We start from the raw sequence: 22119 nt of genomic DNA on the forward strand, positions 1-22119 counted from the left end.
AATGTTTAAAGATTGATTGGTTCAAGTTCTATGACATTTAACATCTTGGATTTTTGTGTGTTAAAGATTGACAATTAACACTCATAATTAACTCTGAAATAAATATCTGACCATAAGTTTAGTCAAGATGCATAACTTAATGACCATATTGCCTTTTTGTAGGTATGCATGAAAATAATTCATTTTCCTGATTTTTGTATTATATTTTACTTCGAAGACAACGTTTTTCACTCTCCACGACGATTCACACGCACTTTCAACCAATACAATAAAGTATCGTCAGGCTCGTACGCATATTTATTGGGAGCGTGTGGGACTTTCAAAATGTGGACTTTTTCGAATGAAAAAGTGCGCTTACGCCGATTTTGGGTAAAAAGTGACGTGAACACCCCAATTATTTTGTAACTTTCTCAACACTTTATCACTAAAAAGTGGAAATAGAAAAGCTCGGAAACGACTTCTCAGCTCAGCTAATGGCTGCAATATTAATAGTTCATCATCCTCAATTTCCGACACTTTTGAGAATTTACCTGCCCGACCGCAAAGTTAAATGTCCTTGGAATTCGGGCGGGTGTTAAAGAACATCCCTGGACGGAACATGGCCCCGTTTCTCAAAACTTTGTGATCAAATTTACATTTGATCTACCACACGTAATCCCCTATTAAATCAATCGTAGTTTTGATCGTAAGTCTTACCTAAACGGACCCCAGGTGTCTTAATAGCGCTCTATTGTTCCGCACAAAAAGCCTGTCCTTGCAGGGCACCTACGATCGACTGGTAGTTGGGTTTGAAGCCATCACTTATTCGTTATTAATCTGAATCTAATTTTTGTCTAGTTCACACTTGATCATGAGGCCGTTCACAAAATTGAGTTTATATGCTTTTCTATGGGGTTGGCACATAGTTTTTATGCCAAAAACAAGGCGGGGGGCTAAAATTGCATCGATCAGTATTTATGAACGGTATCTTAGGTAAGTTGCACGCAGACTTAATGTTTTGTTAAGTTTTGATTGATTCTTCGGCCAGACTGCACGTAATTGCTTTTCTTTTTCTCGCATTGTTCACTTTCTGTTTCTATATAGTTTCTGGTAAGGCATTTTAAATAGAGTGTGAGGCATTGATATCCGCTGCTCTAACCCCTTTCTGCGCCCATCCTGACGTTTCCTGTTAATCTTAATATATATTGAAGTGTTTGTTTCTATGGCTCAGTTGCTGACCATATTAAGAGCTTTGAGTACCAGACATGGTAATAAGAGCGAGGGAGGTTTTATATTCTTGTTATTTAACATTTGAATGACAAGCTAAAATACTTCTAAACGATATATTTTCAATTTTGGAGAGTAATAAATTAATTTGTACGGAAAAGTTAACCATAATCATAGTAATATTGTGGTTGAAAATCGTTATAAGATTAACACAAAAGTTCGAAAACAAAGATATAATATTAAAAGTATCTTGGGAATTTTGCGTCACTTACAAATGACGAGGGACAATTGTTTGTTATAATGTTGCTTATTGATAATGCATATGCAGTCAATGTTGGCGCGTGGATATGGACGGTTGAATTACTGAATTACAAAGATACATATAAATATGCCATATTTCCTTCATAAAAAGCGTCTTTGAAGCAGGGAATAGTTGCTAAGCAACGAATGGAATAATACAGAACGACCGTCATTGAAAAACCACTTAGAACATTGTTATCATTCAAAATGTTAACGTAGACATTTCAAATAGTCTTCCTTAGATGGCGATTTGGTTTCATAACATTTGAGGTGTGTTGAGTTTTGCTTACTTTAGAAGCGGAATGTTGCTTTTCAAAGCTTAAGGTAAGCCAAAAGGCTAACATTGGATTAACTTTACACGTATTTAAAGGTACAATTCGCCGTAGAAGTGATGATGTAACCCCACCTATGTAAATAGGTTAAAACTGCACTAGTGCGTTCACGCGGTACCTTTGCATTGAACCATAGATGTCAAAGAACAGGGATAAAGACCTGGGTCGTAATTCTATAGAATATTTTTGTGTAATAAATGAAATACATTTATTTGGGATAATATAGATTTCTATTATTAATGAAATACTGGTCTGACACTGCACCTCAAATATATATATATATATATAATAAAAACCATAACTGTAGGTGCTGGTCGCAGGCAACCGACATCCACATTATGTAGGTAGGTCGTGGGACCTATTGTTTAAAACATTTATCTAGATATGATAATTTGTGATGTGTGATGATAGATGGAAGAAAGTACGTTTTTCTTGCACGTTCAATGCTGTGCGAATTGAAGAATCATACAGTGGATGAGCAGTTAGAGGTGTGGATAAAATTAATTGACGTCTATACCAGTATAAGGCATTGGGACACACATGTATATTATTATGTTTGAGTGGGGGCCTTGCCAGGGATATCTTTTATAATTCTATGATCTACATCAGGTCGAATTGACTAAATATAACGGAATAAAGATGACATATTGCCAAGTGGTCACTCTAGTACTTATTTATGGATGAACGAAGAGACCTATAGCAAAACTATTCTCATCTTTAAGAATGAAATAAGTACCATTTTTAAAAGCAAAAGACAAACAATTTATCACACAAATGGTATGTAAAGATTTATAATGTATAATTCGACGAAACAAAGTCAGTGATATATCTAAGAATTTTCGAGTTGAAATAGTTAAAATTTATTTATGATTTTTCAAAGCAATAAACAGGATGTTCTCTTGCTTATTTGTGCGTCAATACAAAGAAAAAAAGCTGTCTTTTTAAAGCAATTGTTCTGCGAAAGGAAATACGTAGTATTTCGAGGAATTTTTCTTCGACAGAAGCTTCATACTGAACTGCCCAGGTAGATTTCCTCCTGTTATAAAACTTTCATCTCAAATTATAGACTACTATTATAATGTTCAAAACTTATAAAGTGTTCTCAAAGTGTAATTAATATCAGCAAAGTCGCTGGACGCTTCATTCTTGTATATTCTATTGAGTTAAGAACATCACGTTTTACACACATGTGAGTCCAATTATAAGTAATAAAACGATTGCCATTGCTCAGAATTGTATACGATGATATTTGAAAACGAACGCTTTTAGACACACACACAGGATGTTCTCAGTCTTACATGTGGATTTGTGCATTCATACGACAACCTTGATACGATAAAGTTAACCGATAACATTTCAAAGAACCTTTATGCGTTTTATGCACTTTATATGGACATTAATTAAACGCTTTCGCAAAAATGAGGATGTTGATGTTATTATAAGGTGTTTGTGGTACGTTAAGCAGATATGTCCGGAAGCACCGACATCCAGCGAAAATGCCACCTACTCGATCAGCAGGAATGTTTTGCCATTCTGTTTCTGATACATGGGGATCATTACATTCTGTCGTATCTCGCTTTTTAAAGACTCTTATATCTCATGTATAGTTCTACTAAGGTGGATTAACCTTACCAATTGATAAAAAAATACCAGGTAGAAAGCAAATCAATCAGCTAATTTTGTTTGATCTCAGCCCACTATTAGCTAATGGCTTTACTCATCATAGTATACGTCAAATCACATTAAATTGAAGCATAAAGTGATCGACGTACATCGTCGTGCAAATTCCTATGGTTTAATCTAGGGCACTGGTCATTGCATATAAATGCTACTATTTGACATTTCTTTGACCGACCCAGTTTCTTTGCTTCCATTTCTTTGTTTTAATGGATTTGTGAACGAAATGAGGAGACAATTAAGACCTCTAACCTGACAACCATAAACACTCTAATTACATAAAAATTAAAAAGAAAAGGATAAAAGTGGTTGTGTAGTTATAAAGCACTGGAAATGTCTAATGGAGCAATATATGTTTTATATCTTACAGACGATCAAACGAAAGTTCAAAGCAATATCAGACCAACCTATGACCACATACATACTCGTAATTTGGTAAGTACGCAGTTTGAATTAAATTTCAGGGCGAGAAAATGGCATAGTGATGTTTTAGTAGCATCTGTCGACAACTCGTATAATGTAGTGATATTATGATAACAGTAATCTAGTAATAAGTTGCAGGTATCAGTATTGCACAAGGTAGTGTGGTTAATACTACATGTACAGTACTCAACTAGACAGCATTATATAATGTAATTTCTTAAAATTTATGACTCACTTTAATTAAAAGCCATTTAAGCAATACTAACCTGTATTTTTATTTGAATGCATTAGCTATACATCTTAATAAAAGTTTTCGATCTGTCGGTTTCGCTGACCATGACCGCGGAGAGTACTTTACTCGGGAGTGTATATTGTGAAGACGTATCCGCCAGGCATCCTCCTAAGTCGCAACCAGCCTCCTGAGTATTGTCCTTTGCAAGATTAATCAAGAAAATAGCTATATCGTTGTAGTCACTGGCATTAGTTGCGCGATATTTTTATATAAGAAATGTTCACTACTGAATTAATAAATTATCCAATTGTGTCACAGGAGATTTACCTTCTCGTTATTTAGCTGCTCTTTGTTTATTATTTATATTTTTTAAATCTCCTGTAATATTCTCCTTCCCCAAATTAGCCCACATGCAAAAACATTCAAGGTCACATTTGTTACTAGGGGAAATTTAAGTAACACCATGAACACAGGGAAAATTTAAAGGAGGACTTCGTGATCCTAGCATCCTCTTTGTATGGCATTTTTGCAGTAGGTATCCACGAAAAAAGTTTTTTCCCAACATTTCAATTGATTCCGATTTTGCGTTTGCGAGTTATGCATGATTATGTGTATTACACTGTTCAATAGGCCATTGTTGTAATTTCATTCTGGTATACCAGAACGAAATTCAAATATTCATTGACGATATTTTTGCCAAACGAATTAATCTGCAAGACATTTTTGGTACATAAACATTATGTAGCTAGAGGTTTCCAGTATTTTTAGCTACTTCTTTTTTTCCTTCATCAAGTGTTAGATAGTACAAGTGAACCAAACCATCACTTTCCAGAAATAGATGTCAGAAAATGAGCTTGACTAAACAATAGTCGTGTTATTCTGTCTCACCTAACAATCAAATATATTCTGCGTTTGCTTTGTAAACATAAGCTAACCTAGACTCCACTTTATTTTCTATTTCCTCTAACATGTATCTAGCATTGATGCCCCTTCAGGCGACAAGTGCACACAGAATACCATGCATGTTCTGACTACAATTTTGTTATGTATCTGTCCAATGTTATAAATAGAATTTATATGTTGCATTACCCTCATCCATTAACAGCACCCCTATGTATCACCTAGTAGTTTTGTTCAATGAGATGAAATTCGTGAGTTTATCATTTCTCCATTATTTTCATTTCCAATGTTCTCGTGACATTAACCGCCTAGCTCCGCCTGAAGCTTTCAAATTTGATTAACGGTTCTTATGTTTTCAGTAAATTTGAAAAGAAAAATTATTGCTTTGACGGGAAAATTGATTCTGAAGTCAACAGTTGCACATTTAGTATAGCCATATCGTTGAGATGCTTGAAATTTTGCCCTTGCCAAAATTATTTGTTTCAAAAATGAAGATAAATCGAACAAAAAAACACGTGATTGTGATCATTCTGAAGTTACAGTTAAAGGCGAATACGTATTAATAAATAAAAATAATAAATAAATAAATAAATTTAAATTAAGTATTATTATATATTTATTTATTTATTACTGTTAAATAAATAAATTGATAGTTATATTCGAAAAGAGGTATCACTTTTCTCATGAACACTGCTCGTTACAGATTATTTTTAAAGGCATATTCCAAAAGGGGAGATCATTCATTATGGTATTTTTGTGCAACAGATTGGTGATCGATAAGAGTCCCATCTTCCCTTGTTTTAGGCAGGAATTGGACGTGTCTTATCAGCTATCAGTGATTAATATACGATTTTTGAAGCAGGTGGGTGATAAATACTTCTTCTGGGTGGGAAATCGAAGTGTCTGCGCAGCATTGACAACATTGAAAGGTTTATTAGTGACCCACCCGTGGGTTGTGTCTTTCTAGAACGCTTCGTCAGAGATATGGAGGAGTGGTATTGCGGCACTCCGGCACTCCAGCCCATGAATACCAACCTTTATATACACCTGTGTCCTTTATTACCTTAAAGAGTTGTGGTCCGACCTTTTACGTTCTGTTTTCTATTTTACATTGAGGTCTAGAATTAAAAACAATATGTTTCTAAATTTTGAGTTGTATTGCTCCGGCTGTTTTGGCATGGGAATCAGATCTGTGTATTGGGCTATTACAGAAATTAACGGCACCTACCCTATAGAAGACATGGGATTCCCAAAATAATTTTTTTTTGATTTACGAGGTTAGATGTGTCAAATTTGTCTTTTTTTTCTGTAATAGCCCATACAGAGCAAGGTCACGTGACTCAAAACTTCGGACGCTCTGAGAGGTTGCATATCAATCTTCTGTCACAGTTCATAACAGAGATTCAAGAGTGAAGCTAAAGCAGCAGGCAGAGTTGGGGTATGAGGCTATTATTGAGTTAGTTTCCAATATTCTAATACAGTTTGGTTATTTCTTCATCATGTAGGCCTTATTTTACACGAAATTAGGATTAGGGTTAGGGTTAGGGTTATTAGAAGGATAATGGTTAGGTTTGAGTTCGGATTAGCGCATACGAAATCATTTAGATGGAGTATAAACTTGGATTTTTTTTTTTAAAGTTATAAAGCATATATAAAGATTCTAAAAAACGAGTTTGAAGAAAATTTATCTTCGAGTCCCAATTTTTTTTCTTGAGAAAAAGACAGTTTTGTGATTTTTCTTACATAGATGACAATGTTAAAACTATTTTTGTTTTTATCCTTTTGTCAAAATGGAGACTCGGATGGCTTTCAAAAATAATAGAGTACCACGTGCCCACGGATATGATGATTGAAATCCAAAACGGAAACAAACTTCGTTCCTTCGGGTTGCAAGAGATACGATGTGCATAGAAATGGTCAAAGAGTGTGCTTTTCTAGCACTTTGGAGAAAATCATATTTTCAAATTAATGCAGATATCCCGTTTTGTCGGTTGCGTAGGTCTATCTATACATTTTTAAACATTGGATATTGATAAAGTAATGATTGATGATCGATAATCGATAATTGATTATCGATAATCGATAATTGATTATCGATAATCGATAATTGATTATCGATAATCGATAATTGATTATCGATAATCGATAATTAATTAGCCATAAACGCCCCCCCCATACCCAGAAGGAATCATCCTTAGCGATTCCCAGTTTTGTCGGTTGCGTAGGCCTATACATTTTTCAACATTGAATAATTGTTAAATGATTGATTATCGATTATTGATTATCTATAATCGATAATTGATTATCGATAATCAATACCCCCCCAGTATCCACAAGGATATCATCCTTAGCCATTTGAACATGAGAGTCTTTTTCATCATTTGCGTGCTACGGTTTAGAATTTAACTGAACGTTGATAACTGATTGATCATTGATTATCGGTTATCGACTATCTATAATTATATCTCCTCCCCCACCCACACCAACTCAAACACTACTTAACTATGGCATCTACTAGCGTGGTGGGAAATGGTTCTGCATTATGAAATATTTGGGGGGGGGGAATAATAAATAAATAAATAAATAATGGGCTATTACAGAAATTAACGGCACCTACCCTATTTCGTGAGTCCTTACTTGAAGGTAGAACCAAGACATGGGATTCCCAAAATTTTTGATTTACGAGGTTAGATGTGTCAAATTTGTCTTCTATAGGGTATGTGCCTTTTTTTTCTGTAATAGCCCATTACACTGTCCTATAGGATAGTACATAATGCGTTCAATGCGGTTACCACAAATCACTACGTTTTTGTTCACACCATTTTCACAAGAAATATCTTGGGCGTTAAATTTCACTTTTTCACTTGAGCTTTTTTCTGATACCAAAATCTCAATTTTGATGAAGACAAATGGAGGATGAGACTGTCGATCGGGTCATGCACCTTTAATTTGACACTTGTCACTATCCTTTTTCGTTATTTTCAAATCTCTTTCGGCGCCCTTATTTATTCAGCAACAGTTTTCGTAAATTCTTATACGTGATACCTTTTCGGATAATAATTACGTTTTCAATAAATCAATCACTTAGTTGTGGAATGAACATCTACATACAGCAATATTAAATGACCTATCTGATAATAACCAATATATCCTTTAGGCAGTTTTCTCATCCAATGAAAAATATAACCTTAAGATTGTGATTTGCAAAGACATATGTTAACGTACTATTTATATAGCATTTACTTTGGTAGAGAATTGTTTTGATAGGGAACAACATTGCTATTACGTCTAGGGAACAGATGAGGACACGTTGATATGTATATTGCGACTTACCTAGCTGCTACATCTTTAAATGACCCGCACAGTGTTCAAAATATGCCTCAAAAATTACAGGTCAGCCGCCGGCCCTGTAACTCTGAAAAGTTACAGGCCCGGGTGAAAAGTTAGGCCAAAAGATTTTAGAGCTTTGAAACGAGAAATTATAAGCTGGGGCACATATCAACATAATTATTTCCGTCAAGTTACAGCAAGTTTAGTACACAACAAACACAAAACGTTTTTAGAACGTTTTAAACATGTTATATTTTGTGTTTTGTGTTTTGGTTAAAACGTTTTAATAACATTAAATGTCGGGTTATACATGTATAAAGTTCATGAAAATGTTTTAAAACGTTTTGCATGAAAACACCCACAAAAATATTTTTAAAATGTTTTCAAAATGTTATTGGAAATATTTTCTGCAAACAAGTTATCAAAAAATGTTTATGAATGTCATGAAAATGTCTAATACCCTTTATATAACCCCACATTTAAACGTTTTCTGGCAACCTAGTCTAACCTTTTTCAAATGATGTCGAAAACGTTTTGTGTTTGCTGTGTACTGACGTTTTAAACCAAGGAGTTATTTGTTATGATATTTAAAATGAATTGTATAATTATAATTCTGAATAGGTACTTTAGGGACGTGTAGGCTACTACGGGTAGTTTAGGAGTCTGAACTTAAACATGGGTCCCGATTTGAAAAAAAAAATCCCTAAACATGCAGGGTCCTGATGTGAAATTTGTTTGTCAAAAACTGTTTAATCATCTGTTCTTTAGGTAAAAATAAGATGGTCAAAAACAGCCGCATTTTTTAGGTTGAAAAATCCCTAAATACAGGTATAATTTTTCAGAGTCCCAAGTACGCCCACTCCACCGTAAACTTCTTACATAATTCAATTAGGATCCATATTACTGATGTCAGAGACTGTAGAGTCCGACTCAGGCTGTTCAAAACGGGCATATCGTTACTATGACGAAATACGTTGGTATATATAAAACCTTTGAAATGTCTCTGTCAAGATCGGGACTGATTTTGTCGAATTGAAACTATTAAATTTATTTTAAACCGTGCTTCGTAAGTGATTTAATAATTAATAAGACGATGCATTATTCACGAATCATGTTTAAAAACTAAAACTTTGAGCTTTAAAAAGTTGCCGGCCACAACTAGACAGCTAGTCATGAAATTTACCGGCCCGCCCAAAAAGGTTACAGGCCAATGGCCGGATGACCGGCCCTATTTCGAACGCTGGACCCACATATATTTCTATGATGGCTTGTTATTTTACTTCACTATTATTGCTACTATTAGGTTTTGTGTGAAATCACTGCGTTCATTTAAATATTTTAAGACATCCAGATGTGCAATGGTTTTTGGGCCTGTCGTGAACTACATGACTTGGTTTGGGGTTATATTAGGGCGTACAGGTGCGCCTGGCTAGAGAGCACATAGCTCTGTAGCCATGGCGCCTATGTCCAAGGGTATTAGGTTTGGTAGGCAGCATTTTTGCAGCGAAGTGAAGTTCATACAATTGTATGCAAGCATGGTGTAAGGGTGTAAAATTGCACAACCGCCAACCCACCCCCTACGACCACCCCACCCCCAGGTTCACACACCCCATAGAAAATGAAGATAAAGTAATGTTTACATATTAGCAACAATAAATTATCTAAAGGGAATACGATTGTTCAAAACACTCCATTTAAATGCGGGGGAGGGGGGGTAACTCTATTGGTTTTGGAAATGGATTGTCTTTAAATTTACATACCTACCACTAGTCACGGTCAAATGGTCAATCTTGGACGTCTAAGATAAATCTTAGGCGTGTAAAATCTTAGGCGTCTAAGATTTTATTGGTCAATAATTGAATTCGCCTAAGATGATTGGATGTTTGGAATTTCTGGTCCTGTGATTCGTTGACTTAAGTCTACAGCGAAATTCTGAGACGCCTAAGATTGCATCTTAGACGTCTATGATTGCATCTTAGACGTCAAAGGTTAGGCGTATTATCTAAGGCGTATTTTGAAGGTATCCGCCATCTATATGAGGCGGGGTGTTAGCGTCCAGTCAAGTAACGGATGTGTTAGAACTTACGCACCGTAGCCAATTTGCACCAGGCAAGTGTCGAGTGCTCCTGATGATTTGCATACTCACAGAAACTAACATAAATCAGATGAAACACGTATCTTTATTTCCAAACATAACTACTGCCTGAAATCTGAAACTACGCTTTTCGCGAGAAATGTGTCGTTGAACTTCGCGCCAAATCCATATGGCCCTATGTCTTTGTCGGCAGGAAAATATATAGAACTGTACGTTTGCCAAACCATGCACATGGCCATATCAAACAGATACTTTCTCCTGAGTGTTGCGACTTCCTTAATTGATTTTGTCTCTGACAGTAAGGTGATTAATGTGAAATTTAATAGAATTTTCACAACGAATGGCAGAAAAAGTACATCCCGTGCAAATTCCATCTGTGTTGATGTTCTAAATGAGCTGCGGTTATAATAAACTACCACATTTATTATTGTAAGGCAAACGAAACTGACACACATTTTGTGTGACCTTAGTATTTTGTGATAAAAATCAGCATTGATATAATTTATATTATTGAACTTGGACGTAAGAAAAATGTATTGAAAAGATTTAGCTGATAACAAATCAGCTACACGTCCCAGTAATTTTAATATAATTGGTTGATTTGGTTGATTTAAACGTTTTCGTTCACATGTACCACAAAAGCCCAATTTGGTTTTTGTTTTACTTCAATATATCGATACATTCAGTTATTGAGTTATAAATAATTGCAATATATACATATTGATAAGGATCACAAAATGTAACATATATGCACGCAGCACATAAAATTAGCAAGTTATGATGCTCAGCAGGTCAATACAGGGGATGAGAAAGTTGCTTCGATTTTCGTAAAAGTGGATGCAAACTGTTCCTCAAGTTCAAGGGATTCAGGAAAAGAATAATTTTACTATATTTTGTTGTGTAACATGCTAACTAAACATCTCAAATAGTGTAACTTTGAGCAACTTTGACTTTTGACCCATACACAATAAGCAAATCGACTTGGGACCTTTTGTGCCCCCATAACTTCTTAACGATAGGTCGTAAACGCACAAATATTACATTTCTGAGATCCATGGGGCCAGACGCGTAATTTAACATGTTTGAAAGTGTAATTGGAATAAAATTACTTTTTGCCCCCTATGCGATCCTATGGGGTCATTTAGGGGTCTTTTTCAGGGTCACGGTATCAAAATATTACTTGGCTGACAACAGATCCACAGATCCGAGTTCAGCATACCCAAATTAACAAATATAAACTGGTTGCCAACTTTTACGCATACTTGCCGCTATGAACGCGATATTCACTAAATTGAACCAGTCTATGACCCCTGTGTTATGGTTTTACCTCCTCCTGGAGTTAGTCCACACTTTTGGGAGGCACATAGGAGCTTATGTTATTCTAATTGTCTCGAAGAACCAATATCAACAATCAATCCCTCCTCAGCTCTCGAGGTCCCGAAAACATAAATATGTTTCTGTTTTTTTTAAATCTGATTTCAAAGAATTTTCATGAGGTGTAACCTGTATTTCGCAAACATCTCAAACTCCTATTTCATCTTGAACCTCATATGAAATCTTTTTGAAAATTCGGATGCTCTGAAATAAAACTTATTTGATTACTTCAAGTTCTTCAAGATCTAATTATATCTAGGGTAAAGGACGAAAGTAATTTAATACATTCTGCAAAATGAAAATTATTAACAGTACAAGATATAACACGAATGAATAAAAAAGACGGTAAAACTAATTGGCAATTAACTAAATAAGACCACATAATCCATTACTCTGCAGAAATGGATCTGTAACTTAATACCTTAGACGATATATTTTACATTTCGTTCTGTAGGTATTAATGAAGATCTTTCATGATAAATTGCAAATGGAATCTGAAAAAAATATTATCAGTGAATTGTTCAATAATGATAACATGCAACATGATATATATATGGAACAGAATATCTTTATGCTTATGAAACTGCAACCGTTGCAACTAAACTCCCGGAAGGCATGGACTATTTAATAAAATGCATATTACAAATGCCAAGTTTACTGTACTGTCGCTACACGTTGAACACTCTGTACGATAGCTGAATACCTGAATAGGTATTGCACTGTAATGTATGATTCAATTCACTTAATTGGCTAAAACAATCACTTGTCGCTATACTCGAAGTATGAAATCACGTGAAGTGTTTATGTCATATTCGTATGTCAAGTCCGAATTAGACTCCACATCGCAGCGCGATGCGATGCTGCGATGCTATAAAAACTGAAAACAGGCATTTACGAGCTCGGCGGTGAAAATTTTCATCGCTCGGTGGAAATTTCGGTCTGCGATGGAGTTGGATTTTGTTCAACTGCGATATCGCAACCATGAACGCTTGTGATCGGCAGAATGGCCATAAAATGAAATGCAGACCCCACATGCTTTTAAAACATCACAGCATCGCGCGATGAAATTAAAATATGCATTTTAATTTCAACGCGCCATGCTGCGATGTTTCAAAAGTATCACAACATCCCCACGCACTGCGATGTGAAGTCTGAACCGGACTTTAATCATCGGAAGTCTGTGACAATTTTCCTATACTAATTTAATTAAATTTTTTCTCTTGTTATTTGCAGTCATGGCTGACTCTACTGTTACATAAACAACGCAATAATTGCTACAAGTATTGAAGTCAATCTGCAAGAATACCAATATGTTAACAGCAATAATGGAATCATTTCGTGAGTTAACTTCTCCGAATCTACACTTCATAGTTGCTCTCTCCATAATCTGTATCATAGTGACGACATTGGGTTCAGCCTCATCACCAGGAGGTGTTGCTGACTTTGGTGAATTTGAAAGACGCGAACAAGGCCTTGATAGCTTCCAAAAAGGAATGGTGATCGGTTTTGTTACATTTGCCGCCGTAGCCCTCGTCATGATGGTATTAATCCTGTATTACTTGGTCAGAGGCACAAAACGGGACATCAGGAAAGCACAGGTGGAATTGCGAGAATTCAGGGAGGAATACAGAGCAGGTACATTGGCGAGCCATAAAATGATGGGTCGTGGAGCCCATGAAATATGCTTTTGTCCCGAACACGGAGACAACGCAGATATGTGTCGTTGTTTCAAAGAAACATATCCTCCTTCTTATGACAATTTAACACATACTGCGGATTGCGATGACATTCGTAGACAAACACAAGCACTTTTGTCGAAAAAGAAAACTCGGTTTGAAGATGAAATATGCTAATTTCCTTTTGAATGCTATTAATATTTTTGTCTATAAAAACTTATGATGAGTTGTATACGAGGACAGTTTTGTGCATTTAAGTGGATTCTAACTGTAATACTGGTCAACAAACTACAAGTTTTCATGATTGTCATATTTTGATATAATAAAGCTGATCAGAGATCAGAGATTCTAAAGTGGGTTTTAAGAAATTCCTGATCTAACGTACGTCCATACGAATGACAAAACGGAGGAGACAAAAAAGGAGAAACATGTAAAGCATTGCCTTTTTGCAAACTACAAACAAGTTGTCAGGCAGTAGCAGCAACTGTACTGTTACATTGTTTCTAACCGGTAATACAATAATATGACCGTATGCGTCATTGGTGCAAATAGTCATAGTAGCTGAAAGCACCAACCCCTCCTACAGACACAGAACCGTAGACATCATTTCCTTGATCAGTGTTCGATTGAATTCTTGTTTTCATTTAACATGTATGCAAAAGGACAAAGGAATACGCCCTTTGGGAAATGAATGTTACCTAAACTGAAGTATAATCAAATGCAATTTGCCAGAACATGATTTGATTAATATACAGTACAGACAAATTGGACATTGATGTAATGATGTTGAAGTCTGCGGGGCCTTAGTGTTATTCTCAAGAAAACCTTTACGGATTGTTTTGTATGTTCTGGCAGGAACTCAGAATTGAATATATTTGTTATCAACATGTTTTATTGATTTTGGACATTATAAGGGAAATAGAACACGCCTTATACTTATATACAGACTTGACATTTAGTATGGAATATTTTTTGCAAAATTCCATGACTGGTCTGAAAGGGTTCTACATAAACTGCAAGGGATAAATATTAATTGGTTGTGCCGGGAGGTGGTGCAAAGCAATTGTTTGGCAGAAAATGTGATTTCCATTAGTTTACACTATGGTGGTCATAATGCAGTGAATTAGCCTACATTTGGGGAGACTGAATTTGATTTTTGTGGGGATTAAAATTTCTGATTTTGAGCAACATTATTCTGATATTATCGAATTGATAGAGGTTTGAGGTGTTCGTCAGAACTTAAATGCACTTGTAATCGACCACTTGTAATCTACCATTTGTAATTTACCTGGGAACAAAGGGAGAACAGTGCCAGTGCATTGATTGGTCACCCCAGGTTAAATAAGAAATAAATAAGTTTTGAAAGTGGGAGGAGCTTTAAATATATGGCTCTGAAAAGTGGTACGCATTCGGAAAGTTTGAATGGCCCCTGGGGTTCATTGGACAACCAGGTATCAGCACAATTGGTTTGCATCGTAAGTTTATAACGTTTGACCTCGGGGATTCAAACTTTCAGAGTACGTACCACTTTTAAAAGCCAAATTTTAAGCTCCTCCCATGTTAAAAAAATTTTACATCGCAAGTGTATTTCAGCTGTGACGATTGCCAATTGCTGACGAAGTTTAGGAAATATCGCCCCAAACCCTATAAATTTGATAATAAAAGAACAATGTTGCATAAAGTCCGAAATTGTGTCCCCACAAAGCTCAATTTCAGGCTCCCTAAATCCGCCATTTTAGGCAGATTCGCTACATTATGAAAACCATAATGTAAACTCATGGAAAGCACATTTTCTATCAAACAATTATTTTACACCATCTCCCGACACTGCCCCATTAATATTTAGCCCGTGTGGTTTATGCAGACCCCTTGTCAAGTCTGTAATATTATCTTAGCCTGCTGTTAAAACTTAAAGAAAAACCTGATAGATGAGAAATTTAAGAACTTCGAATGTACTTGATACAAAACGGACTCGTCATACCGAGTTGTCATATCAATAAAGGCAATGACTGAACGACAACAGAATTACATGGTATAGAAATTAAATAACATTTTATATGTTTGTACATTAGGACAATATATCATTGGCATTTCGGATGAGCCGATTCATCATTATTTGTGGCTTCATTCTATTTTCATTAATTGGTGTGGCAAGATATGAAATCATACTTCAGTCGTCACTGTGATAAAAGACGATCACGATATTTTGTCAGTATATTGTTTCATGATTCATATTCAAATTAGGAATGAGCAAGCTCATGGTTTCTGGTCTTTATCTTCTATAAAGCCCCACATTGGAAATGATTGTTTACCAGGAAAACAGCAGACAGCAGGTCAGATCATGGCCAGACGGTAAGATAGTCTTGCAAATATGAGCTAACTTTCACCATGAGTTAGCTGGACTATAACTGGTTATCTACTGGTTGGTTTATACTCTCATTTCCACGTCTCGGTTTATACTCTCATTTCCAATCTGTTGATTTGAGCTGTGCCTTTAAGTAATCGAATTCCAGGTTAGGCTATTCCATTTGAAACCCATACACCCCTATATGGAATATATAGACTTAATCTTCCACACAGGAGTGTGTATACCAAATGTGTATACCTGAATAGGAGACTCCGTTTGTAATCTACACCTCCTGTGTGGGATATTAAGGTCATTTCTTCCATAGGGGGTGTATGGATTTCAACTGGAATAGCCCATTTGACTGACAGTCCGTAAAAGGCCCGAAAAGGTAAAAGTGACAAACTCGTTGTTCAAATAACGTTAACGTGGTTTATTTCATTTGTTTGTTGTGATACAAAAGAAAACAAATCAGAAATACCATTAAGTTTCTCAAGCTAGTGTAAATAGTGTGTATAATGAAAATATTACATTATTTAATGATAGATATTTTTCAGAAAATGATAAGCTGGAATAAAGTCAAAGTGACAAGTGTGTGTTTAGGGAGCTGTCATTTTTTTCGGAAGGGGGGAATGGATATACTGGGGTCATAGAATTTTCATACCCAAAATATGGAAATTGGGGGAGTCATAATTTTTTACACCAGAAATAGGCTGTTTATAAAATTATTAAGGGCTGGTGAGTCAAATTTTTCACGCAGTACGCGGGCATTCTTGTAACTTACAATCAAAATGTGTACACAATCTCCGCGTGCATTCTTTATACTTGCGATCATTTTTTTTTGCGCGCTACTCGCACTCTCTTTACACCAAAGATCTTTTAGAAAAGCTAGATGAGAATTAGGGTACATGTTCACGTAACCTCCTTCAACTCATTTGCATGATTTTGGAGGTAGCGGATCGTATTCTGATTCGTTGAACTCTAAATTAGCATACTTTTAGAGGTTTCCATATTTGGGTTTACCTAATTAATTATTAATGACCCGGACGTTGTTTACATCATGACGTCATTAGAGCTTGTCACTCGTCCGATTCGAAACACGAAAAACACAAGCACTTTTCTTTCCATTTACGTTTTATCGTGAAATACCACATAGCGGAGGTGTCAGTTTTTTATTTAAGGAAAATAATGATGACCCCATGTTGACAATGGCGAAATATTCTGTATTACTTCTGGAAAGGGTCCGGCGACGGTCCGCCATTTTTTTTCTTCAGATTTTAAGGTCATTTAGTAGACTTGCCCACCAGTCGTGTTCATTATCCTAACAACAGTTTGCACATTGAAAAGTGAACTTCGACTTGTGAAAAATTCTTGCCGTACCTTTTGTGATTCCTTTTTCAGCCGGGACGGTTTCGTTTGCGGCCACGCATCGGTATAGGGATGACCGGTTCTTGTGTATATTAGAATTCTGTGCTTTACACTTACAATCAAAGTATTTGTGCGCTCCACGTCTTAGTTCAAATTATGAACAATTTGTATTAAGTTTGTGTGGGCGGAAGGGGGTCACAAAGTTCCACGCGAGGTAGGGGGTCGTAAATATTTTTGAGCCCGTGATGGGGGGATAAAAATGCAAAAAATTGACTCCGATCACCGACATATTCATAACCCCCTTCCGAAGATAATGACATCTCTCTTATGTAAAAACTGTTTCTTTAAAATAAAAAAACCCTGTTTTTTAAAAAGTATATCTGTTTTGTACATTTATGGTAAAGAAACTTTCAAAACATTTGTCAACAACTTGGATTGATATGGCTGTTGAATCGAAATTATCACTATATTATCTGCCAAGTTTAAATATAGGATAATATGTTTTCGTATAAAGTTGATAATTTACGCTTACTTTCTTTTAATTGAACTATCAACATAAAAATAACGGAAACCTTTACATCATGTTCAATCACAAACATCAAATTTAAGTGGTGAAATCGTATTTAAATAATATTTTTAACAGTAGAATTTTGATGTATGTACATAATGTAAATTAAATACATTTGAAGCTTTATTTCATTAATTTTGCCGAATGGCGCCGTAATTCAGTTACATTATTTAAAGGAAAGAAATGTACAGGAAATATAATTTTTTATCAATATATTTAGTGTCATTATTGACTTACCGAACAAATTGTATACAATTTGAAATTTATTCTGTGAGACAACGAAGTATTCAAACAAATGGTGTTTTATACGAAAGACACATAAGCTTAGATATCCCACACACCCACCACAACAACCCACCCTTCCTCTCTACACACAAATCCCAGCATATCAATCAACACTAAACATTTTGCAGGAACGAAAATGAGGTATTATTTTTTTGTTCAAATAAGGTATAACATGTGAAAATATGTCACCACACGTAGACCCCTACCGCTTCAGCAACGGATACACATTACTAAACATTACATTGCTTATGTCCTGACACACCCACATTCGACACACTCAAACAGTCACCCCCCCTACATGCGCGTACAAACACCCCAACTGACATACCTGGCCACCACAAAACAAGCTAACACACCCCACACCAGACTTGTAGTATTGGGACCCGTCATGAGTACGGGTACGGGTACGGGTCCGAGCCATGAGTACGGGTACGGGTACGGGTCCCAGACCATGGGTACGGGTACACGTACGGGTCCCAGGCCATGGGTACAGGTACAGGTACGGGTCCGAAGCCATGAGTACGGGTACAGGTACGGGTCCGAACCCAAAATAGGGCATGCGGGTACGGATACGGGTACGGGTCCGGAGCCATGAGTACGGGTACAGGTACGGGTACGGAAATTGGGACTCGAGTACGGGTACAGGTCCCAGTATGGGTACAGGTACGGGCCATGGGTACAGGTACAGATATTGGCACTAGAAACATTGTATGAGTCCCATTATGGGTACATGGGTATAAACAAAGCTATTGTTATTGATTATTGACATTAATTTATTGGCTATTATACTTTGCTGTAAATACACTCTTTGATGTCATTTATGCCACAACAAATGAATTAAACTACATTTCGCACCAACAGAATTAGAGAAATTAATTTTGTCATAAGCATATACAACATTTTAATTTGTTGTGTGTGCCATGAGTTGCTGAGACATTTCTATTTGCTAAGAAGTACTTCCATTTACAGAAAATTGTAGAACTGGTTTTGTGGAATTAATTAAGTACAAAAAGAGATTGGTGATGGTCTTAGTGAATCTAGCTTAAATATTTTGGGATGCAAAAATCATGTAAACTATGTCTGACTGTCTGTGTATTGACACATAGACTGTACAATACTAATTTCAACATACATTTAGCAGTGATATAGCATTCAAGTTATTATTCACCTCAAAACATCAACTGGATTTCAAATTTGATCCAAAATTTGTAGACTTAATTGTCAATATCAAATTTAGTGAAGCCTTTCATGCACATCCACACATCCCAGCACACATCCACCAGATTATCCATTAGCTTAATATAATTATTATCATTAATTATGCACATCTGGATAATTATTAATATTTTGCCTATAAGCTCCAATAAATCATAAATTTCTGTAAACATGGTATGGCAAAGGAACTCTGTATCATTTGACTCAAATGCACACACTGCCCAAGTACATCCCGGGGGGGGGGGGCACATCAAAAAATTTTGGTGGGTATGCTCCCGCGGAATTTTGAGGTGGTGGGTCTTTGGGAGCTGACGGTGTACCGGTAAAAGGGGGTCTTTCGGAGCTGCAAACCGGGCTGTGAACAAGTAAAATGGGGTCTTTTGGAGCTGCGAAAAGTAAAAATCAAGGGTATTTCTTGGCTTTTTGGTTGAAAATCGCTTGAAAAAACAAGAAATATGAGGAATAAGCAATTTTTGGGTCTTTTAGAGCTGAAATTATCAACATCAAGGGTCTTTCGGAGCTTTATTTTGGTCAAATATAGGGTCTTTCAGAGCTGCGAAACCCAAAAGGGGGTCTTTCCGGGGAGCATACCCGTATGGTCATTTGTGTTGAGTGCCCCCAGGAAGTACATGTGGTGGGAAAATGTAGTTTTTATGTGTGCACTTGTGCTAGGGAAGTGTATTTGGATGGGGAATATTAAAATGATGAATAAAAGAATGCTATATTAATGATATCAAAACATGATAACTTGCAATTCACCACAAACAACAATTTCTTGAAATGTTTTACTTCCAGTTTGCTATTTTTTTTCTGTATCAGTCAGAGTGTGAATGCTACATGTAGTATACATGTATGATTGGCATACAGTGTGCATAGGCTGGCTGTCACAATCATGACAATGTAGGTATATACCCTGTGTGTAGCATACATGTACATTTTGTGTAGCCAGGACTAGATTTACCTTTTTCAGGGCCCTGGGCCAGGCTACAATTTAGGGCACTTGCTATCTGGATCCATGCATGTGTTACTCCCCACCCAACCCCATCCATGTAACCTATTGTTTTGATTATGTCTATGATCAGAGGACTCAGTGCATGAGTGGAGTTAACAGGCTTGTGAGAAGTGAGAGTAGATCTACTCTCACTTTCTTACATGCACGTAGGCAGGCACTGTATGGTATGGTACCCGTACCCATAGTACCCGTGTCCACGGGTACGGGTCCCGGGCCATGAGTACGGGTATGGGCACGGGTCCCAAACCATGAGTACGGGTACGGGTCCCGGGCCATGAGTACGGGTACAGGTACAGGTCCCAGGCCATGAGTACAGGTACAGGTACGGGTCCCAGTCCATGAGTACGGGTACAGGTACGGGTCCGAAGCCAAAATGGGGCCGGGTACGGGTACGGGTCCGGAGCCATGGGTATGGGTACGGAAATTGGGACTCGAGTACGGGTACGGGTACGAGTACGGGTACGGGTACTACAAGTCTGCCCCACACTATTTCATGCATGAAGCATTGAAATATATATGTTTAGCACAAATGCACCATTGTTGTGAATTGTGTTTAGATTTGTATGATTGTATATGGTTCCTTATAGCATAATGTTGTAAGGTGTTCTAAGACAAAAAATTATGTAATAAAATCATGCTATCTATAGCATTTGTAAACATTGCTTGAAATGTCATATTTACAGCGATAAACAAAGACTGGCACAGGGCTGTATACTGTGTCGATTTGTCCATCAGACATCCTCCCAGTCATTAATCTGTCACGATATCTGACTATAGTTTAAGATTCATCAAGAGAATATATATAGCTGACGTTGTACTTGCTGACATTAATAATTGAATACAGTAATACAAAACCCACCCAAGTCCATTGGAAGTGATTTTGAGAAAACTATAAAAATATATGTAAAGTAGGTAATGGGGATACGCATCCTGCACAAGAACAAATAAACACAATGGGGAACGATTGCTCGCTACAAGAGGAAACTGAATATATTTATTAAGAAAGAGTGAACAGTTTAACCAACCCAAAGTGTTACAATTAAACATGACAACAAATAAACACAAATCCCGACCGGCACACAACCCAACTTGAAAAAAAGCAAGGGAATGTGCCGGCATGGGAATCGAACCCACGACCTTCCGAACTCTAGACGGACGCCTTATCCATTAGGCTACCAGCTCCCACTGATAAACGGTGGTTAAAGCTGGGTCTAATGTTATAGCAGTCATGGTGTCAATCATCAAGCATCAATAATGATCTCCTGCACATGCGTACTTGCGTAATACTTGTGTGTGTGTATTGTATATGACAGGCCTATGTATAAACAACAATTTCCCATGCATAACTCAATTTGGCCAAAGTATGGACTTGGGTGGGTTTTGTATTCATGTATTCAATTGTATACATTATCAACTGGTCAGTAGTGTTGATAGAATATATTCCAGGGCTTCACAAACTTTCCTCCCGCTCCCCAAATTTCATAAGAAAAATATGGCACTACCCACAGCATATGTAAATGCTTTTACTTTCCTGAACTTATCTGTGGTGTTTGGCTAATCTTCTATTTTACAGCCACTCAATGCCTATGATGTGGTATCTGCAATGACTGAAATCCAATGGCTCATGCAAAGAAACCACAACGACACGGTGTTTGTTTGCTTGTTTATTTCTTCTTTATACTGGGTCCATATTCAGGGGGAAATTTAAGTATTCCCATGTTCTTCCATATGGCCCAGTGTCGGTAATTTTATAACGCCAATATTTCTTATGGCCATTATTAC

At 36.6% G+C, this 22119-nt stretch overlaps 1 long non-coding RNA gene across 1 annotated transcript in view; it reads left to right on the forward strand.

Annotated features, from left to right (window-relative positions):
- Window positions 1-13322, forward strand: part of LOC140166577 (uncharacterized) — a 51973-nt gene extending 38651 nt beyond the window's left edge. The window contains exons 2-3 of the long non-coding RNA XR_011860885.1: window positions 3886-3950; window positions 13103-13322. This is a non-coding gene — a long non-coding RNA (uncharacterized lncRNA). The remainder of the gene's footprint in view (window positions 1-3885; window positions 3951-13102) is intronic.
- Window positions 13323-22119: the final 8797 nt, after the last annotated feature.

The sequence above is a fragment of the Amphiura filiformis genome, chromosome 12 (assembly GCF_039555335.1).
Source record: "Amphiura filiformis chromosome 12, Afil_fr2py, whole genome shotgun sequence".
NCBI classification, from domain to species: Eukaryota; Metazoa; Echinodermata; class Ophiuroidea; order Amphilepidida; family Amphiuridae; genus Amphiura; species Amphiura filiformis.